The sequence below is a fragment of the Lynx canadensis genome, chromosome B1 (assembly GCF_007474595.2).
Source record: "Lynx canadensis isolate LIC74 chromosome B1, mLynCan4.pri.v2, whole genome shotgun sequence".
Classification (NCBI taxonomy): Eukaryota; Metazoa; Chordata; class Mammalia; order Carnivora; family Felidae; genus Lynx; species Lynx canadensis.
In genome coordinates this window covers 36,000,464-36,025,672 of record NC_044306.2, presented here as the reverse complement: position 1 = coordinate 36,025,672, position 25,209 = coordinate 36,000,464, and the positions used below count along the sequence as shown (strand labels likewise).

General features: G+C 46.5%; 1 pseudogene; it reads left to right on the top strand.

Moving 5' to 3' along the window:
• Positions 1–773: 773 nt before the first annotated feature.
• Positions 774–2,131, top strand: LOC115512941 (annotated as a pseudogene).
• The last annotated feature ends 23,078 nt before the right edge of the window (positions 2,132–25,209 follow it).

The following is a 25,209-nucleotide window of genomic DNA, read 5'->3' as shown; positions in this document are numbered from 1 at the left end:
CTACCCAGGAGGATAAGGGAAACAATTTCCCAGTTTCTATAGCTGCCAATGAAGAGAGAGGGAGAGGGAGTCAAGAATGAGTACTTTCAGGCCTAGGAACCAGAAGATTAATGGTATCACTGATACACATAAGAAAATTCAAAAGGGAAGCTACAAGGATCTAAAGCTTGGCATTGTACATCCATATGCCTAGTAATTAACCCAACAGAATAATAAAGTAGATTTGCTCAGACATACAGTTGCAACATTATCCCAGAAGCTTAGCATAACAATCTGACTCTTTCTTATATGATACAAGAAGTAACATGGTACAAGAAGTAACATATGACACAAAAAACATTGGCAACAAGTTTTAATTTAGCCTTCCTCAAACCTAAGAAATGTAATGTTATCAAAGGGCACTATTAAGAGAGTAAAAGGGCAACCCACAGAATGGGAAATAATATTTGCAAATTACCAGATAAGGGACTAATGTACAGAATATATAAAGAACTCCTACACCTCAACAACAAAAAACAAACAACCCTATTCAAAACATGGACAAAGGACTCAAATAGGCATTTCTCCAAAGAAGATATACAAATAGCCCACAAGTACAAGGAAGGATTCTCAACACCACTAATCATTAGAGAAATGTAAATCAAAACCAATGAGAAATCACTTCACACCATTTGGATGGCTATTATTAAAAACAAAACAAAACAGTTTTTTTCATAACTAATTGGCCACAAGAACACAGGTGTCATGAAAACCACCACTAAAACTAAATCAAAATGAGAAAGGTAAAAACTCCTATCAACATCCCCATCATTGGACACGTAGATTCGGGCAAGTCTACCACTACTCGCTATGTGATCTATGAATGTGGTGGGATTGACAAAAGAACTACTGAAAATTTTGAGAATGAGGCTGCTGACATGGGAAAGACTCCTTCAAGTATGCCTGGGTCTTGAAAGCTGCACATGAACGTGGTGTCACCATTGATATTGCCCTGTGGAGATTCAAGACCAGCAGGTTTTATGTGACCATCACTGATGCCAGGAAGACACAGAGACTTAATCAAAAACGTGATTACAGGCACATCTCAGGCTGACCATGCTGTCCTGTTGCTGCTGGTGTGAATTTGAAGCATGTGTCTCCACATAGGGGCAGACCTGTGAGCATGCCTTTCTGGCTTACACATGAGTATGAAACTAATTATTGGTGTTAACAAAATGGATTCCACTGAGCCACCATACAGCCATAAAAGATACGAGGAAATCGTTAAGGAAGTCAGCACCTACATTAGGAAAATTGGCTACAACCAACATAGTAGCACTTGTGCCACTTTTTGGTTGGAATGGTGACAATATGCCAAATGCTGACTTGCCCTGGTTCAAGGGATGGAAAGTCCCCCATAAAAATGGAAATACCGGTGGAACCACACTGCTTGAAGCTCTGGATTGCATCCTGCCACCAACTCGTCCAACTGAGGAGACTTTGCCCCTCCAGGATGTCCATAAAATTGGTGATATTGGTACTGTCCCTGGGGGCCAAGTGGAGACTGGTATTCTCAAACCTGGCATGGTGGCCACCTTTGCTTTAGTCAGTGTTACAACTGAAGCAAAGTTTGTTGAAGTGCACCATGAGGCTTTAAGTTAAGTTCTTCCTGGGTACAGTGTAGGCTTCAAGGTCAACAACGTGTCTGTCAAAATGTTTCTCTTGGTACTGTGGCTGGTAACAGCAAAAATGACCCACCAATAGAAGCAGCTGGCTTCACAGCTCAGGTGATTATCCTGAACTATCCAGGCGAAATCAGTGCTGGATATGCACCTATACTCACACTGCTCACAAATTTGCCGAGCTGAAGGAGATTGATCATCACCCTGGGAAGAAGCTGGAAGATGGCCACAAGTCCTTGAAATCTGGTGGTGCTGCCATCGTTGATATGGTTCTTGGCAAGCCCATGTGTGTTGAGAGCTTCTCTGACTATCCTCCTCTGAGCCATTTTGCTGTTCATGACATGAGACAGACGGTTGCTGTAGGTGTCATCAAAGCAGTGGACAAAAAGGCAGCTGAAGCTGGCAAGGTCACTAGAAAGCTCAGAAACCTAAATGAGTATTATTCCCAATACCTGCCTCCTCAGTTTTAATCAGTGGTAAAAGAATGGTCTCAGAACTATTTGTGTCAATTGACCACTTAAGTTTAATAGTAAAAGACTGGTTAATGATAACAGTGCATCTAAAACCTTCAGAAAAAAAGGAGAATGGTGTGTGTGTGTGTGTGTGTGTGTGGCAATTTAAGTTATTAGTTTTTTAAATCAGTACTTTTTAATGGAAACAACTTGACCAAAAATCTGTCACAGATTTTTGAGCCCCATTAAAACAAAAGTTTAGTGAGAAAAACAAAACAAAATATAACAAGTAACATCTTGGTGAGGATGTGGAGAAATCAAACCCTTGTGCATTGCTGGTTGGAATGCAAAATGATGTAACTGCTATGAAAAACCAAATAGTGGGGCGCCTGGGTGGCGCAGTCGGTTAAGCGTCCGACTTCAGCCAGGTCACAATCTCTCGGTCTGTGAGTTCGAGCCCCGCGTCAGGCTCTGGGCTGATGGCTCAGAGCCTGGAGCCTGTTTCCGATTCTGTGTCTCTTTCTCTCTCTGCCCCTCCCCCGTTCATGCTCTGTCTCTCTCTGTCCCAAAAATAAATAAACGTTGAAAAAAAAAATTTAAAAAAAAAAAAAAAGAAAAACCAAATAGTGGTTTTTAAAAAAAATTAAACATGTATTTACAATGTGATCCAGCAATTCCACTTCTAAATATATACACAAAAGAACTGAAGGCAAGGTTATGAGTAGGTATTTGTATGCCCATGTTCATAGCAACAGTAACCAAAAGGTGGAAGCCACCCAAATATCCATTGACAGATGAGTAGATAAACAAAATGTGGTTGATGTATACAATAGAATATTATTCAACCTTTAGAAGGGAGGAGATTTGAACACATGCTACAATATGGATGATCCTTGAAGACATAGGCTAAGTGAAATAAACCAGTCACAAAAGGACAAATATTCTAGGACTTCATTTACATGAGGCTCCTAGAGCAGTCAAATTCATAGAGACAGAAAGTAGAATGGGAGATGCCAGGAGCTGGGAGGTGGAGGAATGGGGAGTTAGTGTTCAATGGGTACAGAGTTTCAGTTTGGGAAGATAGAAAGTTCTGGAGAGGGCTGATGCTGATGGTTGCACAACAGTGTGGATGTGCTTAATGCACTGAACTGTCTGCTTTAAAATGGTTAGTAAATTTTATGTTATGTATATTTTGCCATAATTTTTAAATCCCAGTGTAGTTAGCATGTAATGTTATATTAGTTTCAGGTATATGATATAGTGATTCAACAATTCTATACATTACTCAGTGCTCATCATGATAAGTGTACTCTTAATCCCCTTCACCTGTTTCACCCATCCCCCCACTTACCTCCCCTCTAGCAAACACCAGTTTATTTTCTATATTTATGAGTCTGGCTTTTTTGCTTCTTTCTTTTTCTTTGTTCATTTGTTTTGTTTCTTAAATTCCACTTATGAATTAAATCATGTGGTATTTGTCTTTCTCTGACTGACTTATTTCACTTAGCATCATACTCTCTAGATCCATCCATGTTGTTGCAAATGGCAAGATTTCATTCTTTTCATGGCTGAGTAACATTTTGGGGTGTGTGTGTGTGTGTGTGTGTGTGTGTACACCACATCTTCTTTATCCATTCCTTTATCAGTGAACACTTGGGTCGCTTCCATATCTTGGCTATTATAAATAATGCTGCTATAAACATAGTGGTACATATATCTTTCAAATTAGTGTTTCCATTTTCGGTGGGTAAATACCCAGTAGTGGAATTATTAGTGCATATGGTAGTTCTATTTTTAAGTTTTTGAGGAACCTCCATACTGTTTTCCACAGTGGCTGCACCAGTTTGCATTCCCACCAGCAGTGCACAATGGTTCCTTTTTCTCCACATCCATACCAACACTTGTTTCTTGTGTTTTTAATACTAGCCATTCTGACAGGTGTGAAGTGATAGCTCATTGTGGTTTTGATTTGCATTTCCCTAATCTTTAGTGATGTTCACCATAATTTGTTAAAAGAATAGCATGGGTAAGTTCATCTCTCTAAAAATGCAGACTCTGCCAAAATGTGATTAGTATACACATTTTCTGCTCAGAGGCCCTCCCAACGACACATCTGCTTCAGCAGTAAGCTCATAATCTCTGTGCATCCCCAAACCTTCTCCCGGCTCTTCACCACAGTCCATGTGCACACAGACTGCCAGGAGTCAGGGGGGGAACCTCACTGGCCTCTTCTCTTCCCTCCTGTGAGCCTCCCCATCCAACAGGCAAGTCTCTCAAATCCATTTTCCCCTTTTCTCACTGTGGCCTGAGGAACTGCTTCAGTTCTGGCTTCACAGAAGCTTAGCTCACTGTCTCTCATACTGACAGCTGCAATGGCCTCTAAGCAGGTCCCACTGCTCATGTCTCATCCAACCTTCTTCTCATTGTGGGGGCATCTTCCTGACCCAGGCCATGGTCTGCTCAGGCCATGGTCTGCTCTGAGTTGCTCTCAGGAGGTACTATGTAAAATGCACATGTTATCTTACCCTCACCCCTGGCAGGTCCACTTCTATTACCCCACTTACAAAGAAGAAAATGAAGGGGCACCTGGGTGGCTCAGTCAGTTAAGCATCTGACTTTGACTCAGGTCATGATCTCACAGTTTGTGAGTTCAAGCCCCACATTGGGCTCCACAATGGCCGCACAGAGCCTGCTTGGGACTCTCTCTCTCTCTCTCTCTCTCTCTCTCTCTCTCCTCTCTCTCTCTCTCTCTCTCTCTCTCTCTCTCTCTCTCCCCCCTTCCCTGTGCTCTCTCTCTCTCTCTCAAAAATAAATAAATAAACTTTTGGGGTGTCTGGGTGGCTCAGTCAGTTAAGCATCTGACTTCAGCTCAGATCATGATCTCACAGTTCATGGGTTGCAGCCCCACATCTGGGTCTGTGCCGACAGCTGAGAGCCTGGAGACTGCTCCAGATTCTATGACTCCCTGCTACCTGAAAGGGCGGGCCTACACTGGCCGACTCCATCTTGTTCTGTGTCCTTCACTTTGACCACACCTCCTCCCCTTGGGTAACCTCCTGCTCACCTGCCTAACAGGACTCCGACCCTTCCCCAGCCAATCGGCTGAGGCCACAGCCATTACCTCACCAACTGCCCCTAGGCCCCAATAAAACCTTTGTCCTTTTGAAACTTGCTCTCTCTCCCCTGGTATCTCACTACTGCGTCAGTGCAGGTAGGGGATTGAGCTCGAGCTAGCTCGAATAAAGGCTCTTTTGCTTTTGCATCGGACTCGGCTCCCTGGCGGTCTTTGGGGATCACGAATTCTGGGCATAACATTTGGGGGCTCGTCCAGGATCCCCAAGACCCCCAAGGGACCCCCGACCTGGAGAGCCTGACTGGCCACGGTTAGTGTCTGTTCGTTCCATCTTTTTTTCTGTGTGAGCTCATTTCTGAAATTCTGGTAGTGCCCGACGCGGTCTAAGTGGACGCACTGGAGGACCATGGGCCGGGAGTTTCGGAAGACGTTCCGATTCTCCCTTCTGGAGGGACGTGGAATCCCCTCAAATGTCTAAGCTAGCTTTCAGTTTTGCTTCCATGGAGTTGGAAGACTTTCTAGGGGCCCTCTGTTTGTCTGTTTCTGTGTTTCTCTGTTTTGTTCTGTGGACTTACTGGACAGACATTATGGGACAGACTCAGACTACTCTTCTACCCACCCTCTTGGCTTAAGCCCTTCCTAGCCCCACTCCCTCTGGAGCCAAAACCCATTCTTGCTTTGCAGGGGACAAAGAAGAAGGAAAACAAGAAAGGTCTTACCCAGCCTTCAGCACCCCTCTACCCTGTCCTACAAGGGGGGACTGAAGAAGAATTAATTTTTCCTCCCCCCATATAACCCCTCTAGGATGCCAGAAGAACACCATCCTCCCCCTCCAGGGGAGGCAGACGCTGTTCCCAGAGCGGGAGGCGGAAACTCTCCAGTGGGAAGCCCACCCTTTACCAGACAAAGGGATCAGAGGGAGCAATCCGCCTCCGCCGCCAACTCCACCGTTCTGCCCCTGCAAGCCACCGGACCCCCAGACACAGAGGGGAATCAGCCCCATCACTATTGGCCTTTCGCCACTAGTGACCTCTACAATTGGAAAGCTCAGAATCCTAAGTTTTCCGAGAAACTGGCAGGGCTTAATGATTTATTAGACTCTGTTCTTTTTACCCATCAGCCCACGTGGGACGATTGCCAGCAGCTTTTGCAGGTCCTGTTCACGACTGAAGAAAGAGAAAGAATCCTCAATGGGGCCCGAAAACCAGTTCCGGGCGCAGACGGGAATCCCACCACCAACCAGGCTCAGATAGATGCCTCCTTCCCTTTAACTCGGCCCCAGTGGGATTTCAACATGGCAGAAGGTAAGGAGAGCCTCCGGGTCTACCGCCAGACTCTAATGAGGGGTCTCTGAATGGCTGCTAGAAAGCTAACCAATTTGGCCAAGGTAGGAAATGTACAACAGGGAAAAGATGAATCTCCAGCTGCCTTTTTAGAACGGATCATGGAGGCATTCCGTACCTATACCCCCATGGATCCAGAGGCTCCGGAAAGCAAGGCAGCTGTTATCATGGCCTTTGTAAACCAATCGGCCATAGACATTAGGAGCAAATTACAGAAAATAGATAGACTAGGAGAAAAAAGTCTGCAGGACTTGCTGGTGGTAGCCAAAAAGGTATATAATAACCGGGAGCCTCCTGAGAACAAGCAGGCTCGCGCCATGGCGGCTGTCAGCAGTAAGCAGACTCGAGACCTGGCCAGAATACTACTAGCTACCACTGCTGACTTCCCCGAGGAACGAGACCGCCATCTCCGGCAGCTGGCAGACGACACAAGAAAAGATAAAGGAACCGCCAAGGGGGGGAAGCAGAGGCTGCAGAAAGATCAGTGCGCATACTGCAAGGAGATAGGGCATTGGGCCCGAGAGTGTCTGAAAAAGGCCGATGGGAAGGGAAGCAAGACTGATTGAGTAAAAGTCCTAGAGCTAGATGAACTAAGTGATTAGGGGAGTCGGGGTTCGGACCCTCTCCCCGAACCCAGGGTAACTCTTAAAGTGGAGGGGACCCCTGTTGACTTCCTTGTCGACACCGGAGCACAGTATTCAGTCCTCCGCACCCCACAAGGAAAACTAGCCAGCAAGAAGTCCTGGGTACAAGGGGCAACTGGTATGAGCCAGTATTCATGGATTACCCAAAGAACAGTAGATTTGGGGATGGGACGGGTATCCCACTCCTTTATGGTAATACCAGAATGACCCTACCCGCTGTTAGGACAGGACTTACTGAACAAGATTGGAGCTCAGATAACTTTCAGACGGGGGGGGGCCTAAGGTCACCGATGGCAAGGGCCACCCCATCCAGGTCCTGACCATGAAACTGGAGGATCAATACCGCCTCCACCAGGAGGCGTTCCCGAGAGAGAATAATATAGACAGATGGCTACAAGAATTCCCCTCGGTTTGGGCAGAGACGGGGCGGGGGGGTGGGAGGTTAGGACTAGCTGCTCACAGGACCCTGGTCCTGGTAGAGCTCAAGCCAGGAGAGAGTCCGGTAAGGATCAAACAATACCCCATGTCTCAGGAGGCCCAGAAGGGGATCCAACCACACATCTGGAGACTACAAAGCCTAGGGGTACTAGTTCCTTGCCAGTCTCCCAGGAACACCCCCTTACTGCTGGTCAAAAAGCCTCACACAAATGACTACCGACCGGTACAAGACCTCTGGGAAGTAAATAAGAGGGTCATGGACATACACCCACCTGTTCCCAACCCACATACTCTCTTGAGCTCCTTGGCGCCCTCCAGGGTCTGGTATACTGTACTAGATTTAAAGGATGCCTTCTTCAGTCTGCCGCTGGCACCCCAGAGCCAACCCTTGTTCACCTTCGAGTGGCATGATCCGGAGGAGGGCTACAGTGGGCAACTCACCTGGACACGGCTACCTCAGGGATTCAAAAATTTGCCAACCATCTTCGATGAGGCACTACATGAGGACCTGGGTGAGTACAGAAGGGAGCACCCTGGCCTCACCCTTCTACAGTACATAGATGACATCCTGATTGCTGCTGACATGGCCAAGGACTGTAAGCGAGGGACCCAGGACCTGCTGGCTACCCTGGGGGCCTTAGGGTACTGGGCATCCGCAAAGAAGGCTCAGATATGCAGGGAGAGGGTAAGTTACCTGGGATATATCCTGGAGGGTGGACAGCGGTGGTTATCAGATGCCAGAAAACAAACTGTCCTAAAGATCCCTACTCCCACCTCCCAAAGAGAAGTGAGGGAATTCCTAGGATCAGCCGGCTACTGCCGCCTCTGGGTCCCAGGTTTTGCTGAGATTGCCAGGCCCCTATATGAAGCTACCAAAGAGGGGAAAATATTTAAATGGGCTGAAAAAGAAGAAACTGCCTTTAATCAGTTAAAAAAGGCCCTCCTAAGTGCCCCAGCCCAGGGCCTACCAGACATTACGAAGCCCTTCCACCTCTTTGTAGACAAACATAAGGGAATAGCAAAAGGGGTTCTAACTCAAGCCTTAGGCCCCTGGAACCACCCGGTGGCTTACCTGTCCAAGAAACTAGACCCAGTGGCTGCCGGCTGGCCACCATGCCTAAGAATTATTGTGGCGACAGCACTCCTAGTCAAGGACGCAGACAAATTGACCCTAGGACAGGAGATCTGGATCACGACCACACACACCATTGAAGGGGTCCTGAAACAGCCTCCTGATAGATGGATGAGCAACACACATATGACTCATTACCAGAGCCTCCTACTCAACCCTCCAGGAGTGCGGTTCCACCCCAGTGCAGCCCTCAATCCTGCAACCCTGCTGCCCGACCCTGACCTAGGTGCTCCACTACATGACTGTTCGGGAATCCTGGAACAAGTACGTGGATTCCAGATGGACCTGACCGACCGGCCCTTCCTCAATGCCAAGATTACTTGGTTCGCTGATGGCAGCAGCTTTGTGCAAGACAGACACAGGTATGTGGGTGCAGCGGTGGTCACCGAAACGGACACCATATGGGCAGAGGCTCTACCCTCTGGAACGTCAGCCCAGCGAGCAGAGCTCATAGCCCTCACCAAGGCACTGATGCTGGGAGCTAGAAAACGGCTTAACAACTACCGGACTTGGGAGACCCAATTTTACCAGACCAGCCCAAATACTCCCAGGAGGAGTTACAGCAGATCAAGAAACTCCCCATGTCCCAGGAGATAAAGGGATGGTGGTATACACCTAACAAGGAGCTCATGCTGCCAGGCCAGCTCGGAGTCTCAATATTAGAGCAAGTTGTATCTGCCTGCAAGACCTGCCAACTCACCAACGCAAGAGCCACATCAAATAAAAAAGGAACCAGGCTCAGAGGCACCAGACCGGGAGCCCAATGGGAAGTTGACTTCACTGAAGTCAAACCAGGAAAGTATGGTTATAAATATCTTTTAGTATTTATAGACACCTTCTCTGGCTGGGTGGAGGAATACCCAACCAAGCATGAAATGGCTCAGACGGTGGCTAAGAAGCTACTAGAAGACATCTTACCCAGGTATGGTTTTCCTGCCACGATAGGATCAGACAATGGACCAGCTTTTATCTCGCAGGTAATGCAGGCAGTAGCCAAGGTGGTGGGGGCAAACTGGAAATTACATTGTGCTTATAGGCCCCAGAGCTCAGGACAGGTAGAAAGAATGAACAGAACCCTAAAAGAGACCCTTACCAAATTAACCATGGAGACTGGCGGGGACTGGGTGACTCTCCTACCGTATGCCCTTTACCAGGTTAGGAACACTCCTTACACTCTGGGTTTTACTCCCTACGAGATCATGTTTGGCAGGCCACCCCCTATTATTCCCAACCTTCTTGCTAAGTTTAAATATTGGTAACTCTGTTAACTCTGCTTGTCATTGCTCATGCTGCCGTGAGTCCCCACGCCCCCCAAAACATCACCTGGCAGATCATAGACACCAGCTTGGGGACAATACTTAATCAGACCTCCCAGAGCCACCCCAGGGACACTTGGTTCCCAGAGTGTTCCCCTTGTCACCATAAATGCAGCCGGTCCCATGATTGGGTCTGTAAGCTACATGACAAGGGGAGAATGAAAGGGTGGGCCTACGCCGGCCAACTCCATCTTGTTGTGTGTCCTTCACCTTGACCACACCTCCTCCCCTTGAGTAACCTCCTGCTCACCTGCCTAACAGGACTCCGACCCTTCCCCAGCCAATTGGCTGAGGCCACAGCCATTACCTCACCAACTGCACCTAGGCCCCAATAAAACCTTTGTCCTTTTGAAACTCGCTCTCTCTCCCCGGTATCTCACCGCTGTGTCAGTGCAGGTAGGGGATTGAGCTTGAGCTAGCTTGAATAAAGGTTCTTTTGCTTTTGCATCAGACTCGGCTCCCTGGCGGTCTTTGGGGATCACGAATTCTGGGCATAACACTACTCTGTCTCTCTCTGTCTCTAAAAAAACGAATAAATGTTTAAAAATTTTAATAAATAAACTTTAACAAGAAAACAAAGAGGAAAATGAGAATTGGAGTGTGTCAGCCACTATGTCAAGGTCACATAGCTGACAAGTGGCAAAGCTAAGATTCCCACCTGGGCCATCAAACACCAATTAATAACAGCTATCACCCACTCAGGTCACCCAGTGTGTATAGAGCGTGGTTCTACATGCTTTACACCCAACAGTTCACAAAACAAGACAATTATCATCCCCAGTTTACACTTGAGGACATCACAGTGGAGAGAGCTTAGGTAACTTGCCCAAATTAACCCAGTTGGCAAAGAGTGGAGCCAAGATTCAAACCCTTGGCAGTCTGGTCAAGAGAGTGACAGACTGTCTCACAATGTAGAGCACTCCCTCCAAAACCTGAAGAATAAACATCAGCCTCTGCAGCCTGGGAACCAAAGCCCACCCCAGGCTGGTCACAATCAACCTGCCACACCCATTTAATGCTGTATCCAACAAAACATGGCACCGCAGCACCTCACACTGCTCCTTCATCCTGGGGTGTCCTTCAGAACCTTCCAACCCTTAAATACTAGTTAAAACTTTACAAAGTTCCATTGACTGCCATCTACTCTGGATACCCACTCTGATATCCAGCACCTGTTTAAAATTCATTCATTCAATGAAATTTATTACATACTTTCTGTAGCCAATCTGTGTGCCAGGAACTGGGGATGCATTAGTTAAGTAAGGCAAAGTTTCCATCCTTAAAATAGTGCCAAACATGTGTCATCATTTATTGGGTCCTATTCATGGATCCTTGGATTACCATGAACAATTTATGTGTTTATCTCTGTCACTACCTCGTGGGCTCCCAGAGGTCAAGGTGACATCTTATGAAACTCTGTGTCCCTCTCCTTGTAGCTTGGTCTTGGTAGATAAACTCAGAAAACATGTTCAGTGAATCAATGTTTGAATGACTCAGTGGGCCCCATTGAATTACAAATCTCGTAAAATAAAACCCAGTTTCCCATGATGACTCACGAGATGGAGGAGTATAGCTTCCTCATCTGCAGAACTGGCCTCTGCATACTCGTTAGACTTGCTCTGTCACTGTTAATACTGTTCATTTGCATAGCGGTCCACATTTTACAAAATATTTCCATATCCATTTTCTCATTTGATTCTCCATGGTAGGGAAATATAATCTTTTGCATTGGCTTGAAATTAATTTTCTATATGTTCATAAGCATATTTTGATTGCTCCTGATTAAGTTGTCAAACCAAAGAAGTCTGCTGAAACTAAACACCATGTCCCCAGAGGATTAATCTAGAGAGTGGCTGGTTCAGAGAGTCCTGGAACAGTCTTCATCTGTTCGCTGGGGACACCAACTTCAAGGTTATGAGGGATCATGGGGCAGGCTGAGGACGAAGTGCAAACTAGCTCACCACCCCCAACCCCCGCCCCAGGTGTGATGTGTGTAATATTCCTCAGGCACTCCTGGTGGCCCAAGGACAAAGGAAAGGAAAGAAAACAAATGGCCAACTGATAGAGATCACAGTCATACGGGACATGGGTCTCCATTACAAATGTCTTTGTAAATTATAAGAAAAAGGCAATTTTATCAGTAGCCTAATCTCCAGAAACCTATAGACTCAGTTTCCTGAGTCTGGAAGCATCACCCTTCCATAGTGATATGGGGAACAAAGACAAGAAAGAAACGGCAGGTAAAATCAAATTTTCTTATAACTTGCAGCCCATTGACAGATACTTGAGGCAGGCAGAGTAAAACGTTTCTCTAGGAACCCCCTACAGTTCTAATGTTAATGACTTACCTGAGGGAAACAACTTTAGCTTGACAATAGCAGGGCCTCAGGTTATCTTAGGAGTCCTCTTTAGCATATCAAAGTCCTTCTGGAGGCCCCCCCTTTTGACTTTACATCCCCAACTTCATAGTATATAACCAGTCACTCTTCACAACCCCAGTGCAGCTCTTCTTCCTGTCCATGGGTCCTGTTCCATGCTTTAATAAAATCATTTTTTTACACCAAAGACATCTTCAAGAATTCTTTCTTGGTCGTTGGCTCTGGACCACCTCAAAAACCTCAACAAGGCCATGGTAAGTTTCAAGGGAAGGAACGATACACACAGAACTTGGCACAGAGTAAACAAAAATAAAATGTTTTTTACTGATAATAGTAGCAAGGCAAGAATTAGGTTTTTGAACAGCTCAGAAACTGCCTTAAACCCCAAACTGAAAGTCATCCCTAGGCCTCCGTCTTTCCTGAAAGCACAGTTTCTTACAGAATCCTGTCCAGTCATCACCCAGACCCTAATTCAAGCTCTTGAATTAAGAGCACACTCAACAACTCACCCCTTCCTTGCTTTGAATGGTTCATGCCTAAGTTCCAGCTCGAAATTCGCATTTGAAAGACATGATGTTTTCCGCTGGTTTGAAATTAATTTGCTGTAATTCACACTAGTGTATTTTGATTGCTTTTGATTAAGTTTAACAAACTAAAGAAGTCTGCTGAAATTAAACATCAAAGTAAACAGTCCCTTTTCCAAGGCGCCTTGTGCATAATTATCAGCCTTGTCATTCTTGCTAAATATATCCATTATGTGACAGCCCCTCTGCCTGGGTAGTGGTAATTAATACAGAATCCCAAAATCAATCCAGAGAAATCCTCTAAACTCAAGGAAGCTCATTTGCATAACTTTCTAAAATGCATGAATGAATTGTTTTGAAAGTGGGGTGAAAAAAAAGGGGGGCTTTCACAGGTCAGAGTTTCTTTGTAAAAGTAAATAAAGTGGCCTGCATATTTAATATTGGGTTTATTGTAAAGAAAAATAGGTCTTTGGTGGAAAGTATGAATAAACAGGTAAATGGCTCTTTGGAGCTGTCACTGTTCAGAAAGCTTCACCAAAATTAATGGCTAATCATTAACCACCCAAGCGACTAATATGTTGAGAAAAGTTCACAGGCAGCTTTGTTACACTGCCGAAAATGATGAAAATTAAAGTTAATATCACTTTCTTAAATGTAGAAAAATAACTTAAATATCTTTATACGGAAAAAAAAAAAGACTGCCTCGTGCTTTCATTTGCTTATTTTCACCCAGGGAAATACAGGAAAAAACCACCAGCTCTGGGGCGGAGCTCCAAAACCCCCTCCTTAGAAGCTGACTGACCCTGGGACACAAGCTCCTGAAGCCTCAAGGTCCTCGCTGAAGGATAGGGACAGCCCGTGAAGGATAGGGACAGCCCACTCTGTCCCCAGCTCCCTCTGAGACGTGTCAGGAAGAAGGGAGTGCCCCTTGGGGTGCCCAGTTCCTCTGACTGCAGCTCTTCTCCGTGCACATCAATTATTAATTAGAAGGAGAAGAAGAAGAGGAAGATTTATCAAGAGTTTACCAGACCCCATGTTGAGCACTTTCCTTGCCTTCTCATTTAATCCTCACAATAACCCTATGAGAAAGTTGCTATTAGTATCATCTTGTTCTAAATGTTTAAGTGACTTTTCTAATGAGGAAACTAAGGCTTGGAAAGGGCACCTAGCTAAGTGGCAAAGCTGGCTTCTGAACACAAGGGCTGCGTATGTAACCATTTGGGCTGTGCATGTAACCATTGCATTATGTGATGGCTCTGGGGGAGGGATTGCCAACCTGGATGTGCAATATAATCTCTGAAGATATATGCAAAACTATTTGTGTACATGCATTTTGCGGAGGAGTGTCCAAAGTATTTATCTGATTCTCAAAGCAGCCCTTGATACCCACCAGGGTAAGGGGTCCTGTGCCAGATGTTTGAAATTGAACCAGACCCAGTAAGGAGACTAGACGGATTTGTTATTTGAAGTGCAGTCCTGGCTTAGCATCACCTGAGAAAATGCAAATCTTTGGCCCCATTCCAGACACACTGAATCAGAAGCAGGGTCTTAGCAAGATCTCCAGGAGATTACTGTGTCTCTAATGCTGCCTGAGGGAGCAAGGAAGGCTACCTGGAGGTGACACATGAAATTAGCCCTAAACAATGAGAAGGAATAAACCAAGGGACAAGGGATGTAAGCAAGAGTATTTCAAACAGAGGGAAATGCCCAAGCAAAGGTGTAAGGAATTCAATCACAGGTGATGATCGGGGGAGTCCCAAGCAGGTGTGCATTGTGAGGCCTGAGAGGTGAGGTGAATAGGATCTTCAGGTCTTGCTAATATATACTTGGAATGTATGTAGATGAGAGAGGGGCCACTAGAATGGCTGCTAGAGCAGGAGCCTGAGGTGGTCAGATGTACATTTTAGAAAATCATTCAGGTGGCTGAATGGAAGCTGGACATGGACAACCCTATGGGCATGACTAAGAAGGATTAGTCTACCACCCTCTCATCAGTCCCACAGCCCTTGTCCCCCCACTATGCCTTACCAAACTTATCCATACCACACCCTGCTTCTGCTCCCAAAACCTATGACTTGAGTCCCTGCGAACTGTAACCACACAGGTGACTGAGGCCACAACTGATGTGTTAAATGTCAGCTCCCTGAGATCAGGTCTGTGTCCTCCAATCCCCTGTCCCAGAGGGGTTCTTGGCACTGAGTAAGCCCTCAGTGAAGGCTCACTGAAGCAGAGAATAATAATGAGATGAAGTCAGTGTTTTGTTTCGGCAGGAGCACTTAACTTCCCACAGGACACTAGGGTATCAAAGTACATGGCAAGAGGGACCACGTGCTGCACCTGCAGGACTGTCAGAGTGCAAGGGAACACTAGCAATTGGGGCAGAAATTCTGTTGCGGTGAATTAGGCCACGTAACAGTCCGTGACCTTGAGACTGAAGGAGGAGAACAATGAGCTGGTGTGTCCCACCCCTCACAGGCTGCAGACAGAAAGGTGAAGGCTTCTTGGGCCATTTTTCCTTCCCTTCTCGGCTTCCCTGGGTCCCCTCATGCTCATGCCCATTAGACAAGCATTCATTGTGCACCTCCCATATGCTAGAAAATAGACGATGGAGAGAAATATAAAGAAGTAAGTGGGAGTTCCCCACCTCAAGGAGCTTGCATTCACAGGTAGGTACACAGAAAAATAGAGTGGTGCATGCCCTGCCCCCACCCCAAAGATTCTGCACACAAACACCTTTGCCTGACAACTGCCTTTGAGGCTGGCTTCAAGGCTCATATGCTCATCAGCTCGGCTGGAGGAAAGGAGAGTGTTAACTATGGGGCTGTCTCTGTGAGGTCTCCATCCACGGCTGTACAGTCAGTGCCCTGCCCAGCCAAGCTCTGCTTGCCACCCAGCAGTGTGCCCTGGTCTGCCCAGAGGGCCATCCTCACTAATTCACAGAAAGGGCTAGTGGCAGCCCTTTCACAGAGGAGCGGGGCCTCCTTAAAAGCCAGTTCAGGACTCTGCTTGGGAAATGAAAATGAAGAGGAGTTTTTACTCATTTTGTGAGTGCCTGATGTGGCCCAAGCACTGTGCTGGGTGCCCTACAGGCACCCCCCAGTTCGTTCTCACAGCAACGCAGTGTGCTGGGTTTTATCTCTGTTTGCAGGATCGGAGAAATCGTAAGTGGCTAAGGGGTGCAGCTGGGACTGAGGCTGGCTCCGCCCTGCTCCCAGCCCCACTGCCTTCATGGGGCCCAGCTGCACCTGAGTCCCCAGGGCACCAGCGCCCACCTCCCCTCCACCTGCCATTTTCTACCCCTTCTTTCATAGTAAACACTAAACAAGAAAGTAAAATGAGAAATAATAAGCATTAAAACACCACTCCAATGAAAAGACAGCCTTAAAAGCAGTAAAAACAAAAGTATGGCTTTAAAAAATACAATTGGGCAAAATCAGCACAGAGGGACCAACTGAGAAGATTAATCTGAATTTTTAAATCTCAAACAATAAAACCATGCAGAGAGGCAAGTCAGAGGCCCAGTGCAGGAAGCACACGTTTCAAAAGATGGGGGAGGATTTCGAGGTTGGATTCCAGTCCCCATGCTCCCCTCACCATGGTGGGCAAAATCAGCACTCATTGGCAGTGGTGCAGGAAGACTTTCTGGAAGAGGTGGCATTTTAGCTGAACTTTGAAGTTAAGCTACCATTTGGAAAAGCAGTCTTCCCAGAAGAGAACTGAAAAATCAAAATCATGCAGGCAAGAGAATATGCAGAGTGTTGGAGGGCTTGGGTGTCGGTCAGCCTGACTGGAGCAGGTTGTTACCCTAGGGGAGGGGTGATACAAAGGGACTCAAAGTTGGTTTGGGACCAATAAGGGAGAACCCTAAGCCCATTCCAGGAGTTTGGACCAAGGTCAGCTGGCTCTTCACCATGGAATGAAGAGACAAGCCAAAGGGTCCCTCCAAGACTCTTCATGGTCACCAGTGATTCTGTCCCAGGCAGGGGGAGGGCCAAAGGGCAGTGTCACTGACTCAAGGTCATAAACCCCATGAGATCTCAGACAGGGCCAGGGCCTGAGAGAGCTGAGTCCTTTGCTGAAGAGGGACTTCACTCAGTCTTGTTTCCCAGAGTTATTATGTGTCAGAAGGATGTAAAGACTCCTTTACAGAAAAGCCTTTCCTCCTGGCAGGATGTGAGAAGTCTGGGGGTGGGGATGCTGACCAGGGATAGGTCTGGGAGTCAGTTCCACCATAGCATCAGAGTGGGGGGAAAGGAGGAGGGGAAAGGGTTAATGGGGGTGATAGTGAAGTGGGGTCGAGAGGGGAAATGTCCCCCACAACTATGGGTGGGCTTTAAACGAGTCAAGGTCCTATACAATAATGTACAGACTCGAACTCCTGTAGATCTTCCTCCCATGCTCACACAGCCCCTCCCTTCTCCTCCATCCCCAACACACACACACACACACACACACACACACACACAAACACACACCACTCATCCCTACACTCACAGACTCCCACATGCACATGCTCACACACCTCCTCCCTTCTCCTCCATCCCCAACACACACTCACAAGCAACACCCTCATCCCTACACTCACAGACTCCCATGTGCACATGCTCACAAAGCCCCTCCCTTCTTTCCATCCCCAACACACACACACACACACACACAACACACTCATCCCTAGACTCACAGACTCCCATGTGCACATGCTCACACACCTCCTCCTTTCTCCTCCATCCCCAACACACACACACACACACCCCACACTCATCCCTACAACCACTGACTCCCACATGCACATGCTCACACAGCCCCTCCCTTTTCTTCCATCCCCAACACACACATGCACACACATACAAGCAACACACTCATCCTTATACTCACAGAGTCCAATGTGCAAATGCACAGAGACATTCACACACTTGCCTTCCCACACAATGACTCACACTCAGGTACATACTCATGCACCCTTCAGCCAGTAACTGATGTTTCAACAACATCAGCAAAATTAATAAAACAGGGACAATGCAATGATTGTTTTCCAATGCTATATTTGTTCAATTTAATGGACTTTACATCATTCTAAGCTTACGTCCCTTCTCTCCTCTTTGGTTTGGGTAAGGGGATATTAAAATATCCTTTCTTTTAGGAAAGGATGGTGATAATAGATGGCAGGGTTTTTTCTTCGTATCCTTTCTTAGCAAAACACAAAGCTGGTAATCCTATATCGATTTCAACTATTATTTATTTATTCTGGTCTGTGAACTCCAAAGCCAGGAAATGGCTGCCTTAGGCTGAAACACATAGGTTTGGGAACATGTCAAGACCCTCCTGCTTGTAGACCTCTAATCTGGAAGCACCTTTCTTCCTTGTGTCCCTGATGCCCTCCAACTGCTCATTCCCCCCATATCCCTCCCCTAGGAAGCATCAAGAGCCCCAGTGTATTGCTGTGCCCTGTTGCACTGGGACTCTGTGCCCTGGGAGCACCCCAATCCAAGCACCACTAGGTTTTCCTGGAGTGTTTGCATGTCAGGACAGTCATGGATGACAGAAAGTTTTTTCTGATTGCAAAGGGCTTCATCTTCCCCAGCGATGGAACTTGTCTATAGCAGTCTGACCTCAGGACACTGTTAAATCCAATCTCTTTTCCTCCGTGCATAGCAGATCCCTTAATGGTGCCTTGGGCAGATTCTCTAAGTTTCTGGTGGATTTTGATTATTAAAAAGCTCATTCCAGCTTACATTTTGATCTGCATCCATTTAAGACTTTTCTTCTCCTCATCCTTGAACAAAATTCACCTCCAGGACTGGAAGGAGTGAGAACATGAGGCCTGGTCTTTGGTACCAGTCTTCCTGTTTCTCTCCCTGAAGTTCTGGATGGAGATATGAGGACCACTGAAGAACACTTCCTCCTCCCTCTCCTTAAGTGTTGGGGCAGGGGAGCAGAGTGAGAGAGGTTGCATCTTTTTAACTGGCTGCTTTCCAGTGGCATAGAGGTGTCATGAACTAAGTGTGCCCCCCCCCTCCAAAATTTATATGTTGAAACCTTAACCCTCAATGTGACTATATTTAGAGACAGAGGCTTTAAGGAGGTAATTAAGATTGAATTGAGGTCATATGGGTGGGGCCCTAATCCTACTGCACTGGTGTCCTAATAAGAAGAGGGAGAGCCACCAGAGCTCTCTCTCTCTCCATGTGCACAGAGGAAAGGCCATGTGAGGACACAGAGAGAAGGTAGCTGTCTGCAAGCCAGGAAGAGCATCCTAACTAGCAATTCCAGCACCTTGATCTTGGACTTCCAGTCTCCCAAACTGTGAGAAAATAAATGTCTGTTGTTTAAAACACCCCATTTGTGTTATCTTGATGTGACAGCCTGAACAGACTAAAGTAGAGGTTTTCTGGATATCTCTCGACTCTGCATGGTTCCATGGGCTGCAGGTAACCTCTACCTGAGCGCACAGTTATCTTAAGGCATTTCATGCCAAGAGAGTCCCTATGGGACACTACTTGGTGCACCAGGGTTAGAAACGACTGTACAACATCACATGGCATAAATTAAGGAATGGGCTTCATTGGAGGAAAGAGAAATTTACAAGCCTGAGTCAGCCAGAGAAGAGAAAGCATGGGCCCTATCCCCTCATCACCCCACAGAGAGGTGTCTGGCCACTCTGCAGGACACGTAAGCGTGGTCACCACTGCAGTAGACTACCATCCTGTCTGCCCTCTCTCTGCATAGGGTAGATGTGGAGCAATGTGGCCAGTGGTGGAAGAGTTAGATTCTTTTCTGTCAGGTAGGCTGAATTTGAGGTGCCTACCATTTACAGGAGTGACAGGGGAGCAAGACCCCAGTACCGGGATAGTTCCTGGAATCCTTTCCTTAGCAATCCTGCTCTGTGTGCCAGATTCACTCGGCCCTCCACTGCCTACCGATAACAGAGAAAGTCAAGGGTGCCTCTCCTCAGCTATCCTGGTAGGTATATCCTCACTGAGGTCCAGCCTCCCATTCTACCCTCCAGGATCCTTCACACTGACACTGGGACCTGGAAGGGTCAGCTGCCATTCCTACTGTCCAAGTGGCTCACCCTATTTCTATTCTCCCTACTCCCACCCACGGTGTGCTCCAGCCAATCTCCCACCACAAGAGACCCCAGGGTAAAAAGCACCAGGGTTGTTCCCCACCCGCAACTCCTGGCAACAGACGAAACACATGCCAACTGTTACTTGAGCTCCCTGCCACCTCGAACACCCTGATGAGTCTGCCAGTTCTCCAGTCCAGGGAGAACCCAGCTGGGGAGAGAGCTTGTATACCCCAGTTTCTATGAGTGAATGTCTTACCCCTCATTATTGCCTTTGGAAAGAGATGCCCTCTCAGCCAGACAAAAGGAAGGGAGAAGCCTCAGAACTTCTCACAGATGAATGAGTCATGACTCCCCAAATCCTTCTACTTATCTCATGGGTGGGAGTGGATAGACTCTGGGGGTGGCAGGACCAGTTCTGTAACCTCTTCGTAGTCCCCAGAAGGAGTGTCTGGACAGATTTGGGCTTAAGTCACCAATTCTGAGCAACACTAGCAGTCCCATGGGACATGCAGGGGTTGTGGCAGGAAGATGGACCACTGGGTTCCCACTACCATCCCCTGAAGAATGGCCCAGACCTCACAGGGGCTCTGGAACCCACCCTCCATCCTCCCATCTGCCATGGGTGAACATGTTTCCATATGCTAGACAGACCCCAACCCCAGGGTGACTGATCACATTAGAAATAGCTGTGTGTCATGGACTGAATTCTGTCCCTCCAAAATTCATATGTTGGAGTCATAACCTCCTATACTTCAGAATGTGACTATATTTGGAGACAGGGTTTTAAAGAAGGTTAAAATAAAGTCAGTAGAGTGGACCTTAATCCAATATGACTGGTGACTTTATAAGGGGGAGAGATTAGGACACGGACCCACACAAAGGGAAGACTATGTGAGGACAGAGAGAGAAGACAGCCATCTGCAAACTCAGGAAAGAGACCTCAGAGGAAATCAGCCATGCCCACACCTTCATCTTAGACTTCCAGCCACCAGAACTGTGAGAAATAACTTCTGTTGTTTAAGCCTCTCAGTCTATGGTACTTCGTTAGGTCAGCCCAGGTTAACATGTCATGCCTCATGGTTAGAGAAGGCTTTCTGTCCTTTACCTCACTTCACCTCATTTGAGCCTCACTAGAGCTCCATGAATAGTAGGGCAGGGGCCATTGTTCTCATCTTAAAGTTGAAGAAGTTGAGGGGCACCTGGATGGCTTAGTCCGTTAAACATCTGACTCTTGATTTTGGCTCAGGTCATGATCTCAGTTTGTGAGTTTGAGCCCTGCTTGGGGCTCTGTGCTGACAGCACAGAGCCTGCTTGGAATTCTCCCTCTCTCCCCGCCCTCTCTCTCTGCCCCTCCCCTATTCTCTCCCACCCCCCTTCTCAAAATATATAAATAAACTTTAAAAAAAAAGTTGAGAAAGTTGGGGCTTAAAGCAGATACATAACCTGAAAGGACACTGGGCCCTCCAGAACCCCAGTCATGGCTCCTTCCTCGTCGTTGTGTTTCCTCCCTGTCTGATCAGCCTGGCACAGACTTTCTTCTGTACCATGAGGGCCCAGAGGCTTCCCTGGCACCCACCAGGCCTTGGGGGAGGTTGGGGAGCATCTTACTCTGGTCACATCCCATATCCCCCTCCCTGTACTGTCTCTTTGGGCCACCTGCCCCTCATGCCTCAGGCAGCTCTGGGCCATTTAGACTCAGGTGCTCAGTGCCTTCATTTCTGCTGACACCCACGTCCATCCCTGCCTGCAGAATGAGTCTGCACATGGCTGGGCTGGCAGATGAACTGAAGTTAATAACACGCTGAGGTGTGTCCCAGTGAACAGCTGGGTTGGTGGTTTGGTTAGGGGATGGGGGCGGTGGAAAGTTCTGTTAGTGAAAGACATACCTGTGCACTACCCCTGGGGTTTGGAAAAGAGCAGGAAGCTAGAAGCAGAAAGGAAGCAGAGAAAACTGAACCAAGAAGGAAAGAAGAAATGAAAAAAGAACAGAGGAGATGAGGCTGATGCTTGTGGGACGGCCACCAGGGCCAATGGAAGTGGCCTTCAACTCCTCACCTTAGCTTGGGGATGTTGTTTCAATCTGTGAGGTGCAAAGAGCCTCTGGACTTACAAGTTGTGAACCCCCAGAGAAGGGACATGCTCTGTGTCTGCCGTCATCTTCCCTTCTCTTAACGCCCCTTCCCACCCCTAAGTGGCGTGTATCCGCCTCACTCTTTCACATACCCCCTTCCTCACCACTCCCTACAGCCCCCACCCCTCTTCTCTGCATCTCTGCAGAACAAATCCACATTTTTCCTATTGATTTGCTCTCTCAGCATAAAGCGTGTGGAACAAGCCCAGCGCACGATGTTTCTCTACTCGGCAGCTGTGCAGCTTGATGAATGTGCAAGGCAGGGGCAGGCTGCTGGACAGCGCTTGACAGCAGCATGTGCAGATCTTCATGGTAAATCCTCAAGTGAGTATTTACATGGGTTGGTGCTATTTACAGACACATGTGTCTACAGGCTGTAGTTTACAGCAGCCTTGGCCTTTCGACCTGCCATCCAGGTACACCTCACAGAAATCATATCACACTTTCTCAAAACAGTTCTAAAAGGGAGTTTTTCCTGTTTTGCTGGGCAGAGAATGCTCAGAAGCACAATATTACCAGCTACCATTTGTTGAGCATCTATTATGTGCCAGGGCTTCATACACACACCTTACATCTGGACTTTCTAACAAACTGGACAGACATTTGTGTTCCTACTTTACAGGTGAAGAAACTGAGGTTCTATTAGGTTAAGGGATTATTCACAAGTCCAACAGAAAGTCAGTGGTGGGTCTGAGGCCAAAGCATGTGCTCTTTCTGATATATCATGGAAGAGAATTCATATTTCCTCCAACAAACAGAAGCCAGCTTGGTCTGTTCATCACCAAGAAATCAAACTTTTTCAGTCTTCATACATCTTTGTATTCTCAAAGCCCAGCACATTTTTCTGTGCACAGAAGGGACTCAATAAATGGTTATGGATAATAAGAAAGTCATACAGACAAACAAAATCTTGATTAGCCAGACTCCTGCCAATGTGAATTCTCAAGTAACTAAAACAAAATCATTGAGCTTCTATTTTAAGTGACACAAGAAAATCACAGCAAAACAGACTTGTCTCTGACTACTATTTTGAGGATTCTCCCTCAGTTCAGGACAGTGGACTAGACAGCCAGTGAGCTGGGTTGAGAAGCACATGCATGCTTGCAGTGGGGTCAAAGTCCTGCCCCCACATCCTGTAAATCCATCTAAGATTTCACTCAGAGAGAAGTGATAAATACAAGCTTGACCCCAAAGCCCAAGAAAACTCTTAACATTCAACAGAATCAAGAGGTATGATGAGGGCTTACTATGCTCTGAGCATTGCATTGGCATTGAATGGACTCTGGAATTACAATAATGACCCAAATATGTGCACTATATTATAGTAACTGAAGCAAGAGAATAGTCAGGGACTATAAGAAAACTTTCAATAGTCAGGGTGGAAGAGTGCAGTCTATTGAGTTGACTCTCAGTTAACTTGACAATTCAATTACCCAAGCTAACCAGTCTCTGTTAACCAAGGTTACAATGCACTTGGGATTGATTCTACAGATTACTTATACTCTGATGACCAACATGTTCCATAAACATGTCCTTCCTGGATGGGAACCAGAAGTGTAGCTTTCAGCTATCATCAGCTTCACATACACACACACACACACACACACACACACACACACACACCAGCCACCTATGTCAGTGGCTCTTCTAATCCCTGGTATATCTCTTTCTGAATATATTTCTAAGTATGAGGAAGGCAGTGAAAAGTAACCTTGGTAGTGAAGTTTGACCTTGGCCGTCTACCTACATACTAGCTTTATGACACTAGGAAAGTTGATTTACCCTTCAGAGCCTCAATTTCCTCATCTCTGAAGTGGGATGACTACACTGTTCCCTGGAGTTGTTTATTGACTCATGTATGTCCTCACCTTGCTGTACAGAAGTTTTAAGAAGGCTTATTTATGTTTAAGGAAGTTTAGGGAAACAGGGTAACAAAGTAAAGGCTGAAGCTGACAGCAAAAAGGAAAAGGAATTAAGGTAGAGATAAAACAGAAGCCAGAAATGAGGCTGGAAAAGTGAAGATGACAAAGATTTAGGAGTTGGCCACACTCTTGGCTCCAAATGTTATAGAAACTAATGTGGAAAGGGGAAGTTGGTCATTTATATAATTTACAGGGTTCCTAAAAAAGACACCAGATGACCAGAGGTAGAGTTGTACTTGGCATTGAGACCAGAAAAAATATCTCCAGGGACACCTTAAGGAGTACCCCTACATGATGCAACAAGCAACATCCTTGTAGTAAATTTACGCCACCGAGATTTGTTTTCAACCACTCTGCATGTGGACTGGGAGTGTCCCACCAAAAGCCCACATAGTAAAGGCAGGAAAATTCGAGGGAGGGGACATGGGAAGGGCAGAATAATGAGGTCTCAGTGCTCATCTCTAGTGGTATGATCTGACCTGGGATAGATTTTAGACTATTGAGACTTTAGACTCCAGGTTGTCACTTGAACAGTCTCATTATATATTGTTCTTATTAGCAGAGTTTTTTAAATCAGAATTGAGAGACAATGAGCTCAGGCTGTTCATTCTGAAAATCACCTTTGGTGCAGCTAGTCTGGGCTGCCATTTCAAATGCATGCACCTTCACTAGCAGCAGAGCCAAGGATAAGGGTGGTATCCTCTTGTGGGAGCTGAGCTGAGGAGTCCCTTAAGGAGAACGGCTGAGGAGAAGCCATCCCTCCTCCAACTGGAGAAACTAATGGGCAGACAATGCCAAGATTCATTTTTTAGTAAAGAGTCCTGGCTCAATCACAATGCACAGATAGATGGGTGAGCAAGACGGAGAATGATCATAAAAATTTTAGCCTGGACTTTTTTAAGTGGGTATGCATAAAAACAAATTTTATGGGCTTTCATAACAAGCCCTTAAAAATGCCCAGTTACTTCCAGAACTCTATATGTATTAAGTCATGTAAGTTCACCAAAGAGGTAGGCCCTGTTCCCATTCACAGATGAAGAAAATGAGACCCAAGGCCATACAACTAATAAATGTCAAAGCCTATATTTGGACTCAGGCAGTTGAAGCCAAAGTCCACAATCCTAAC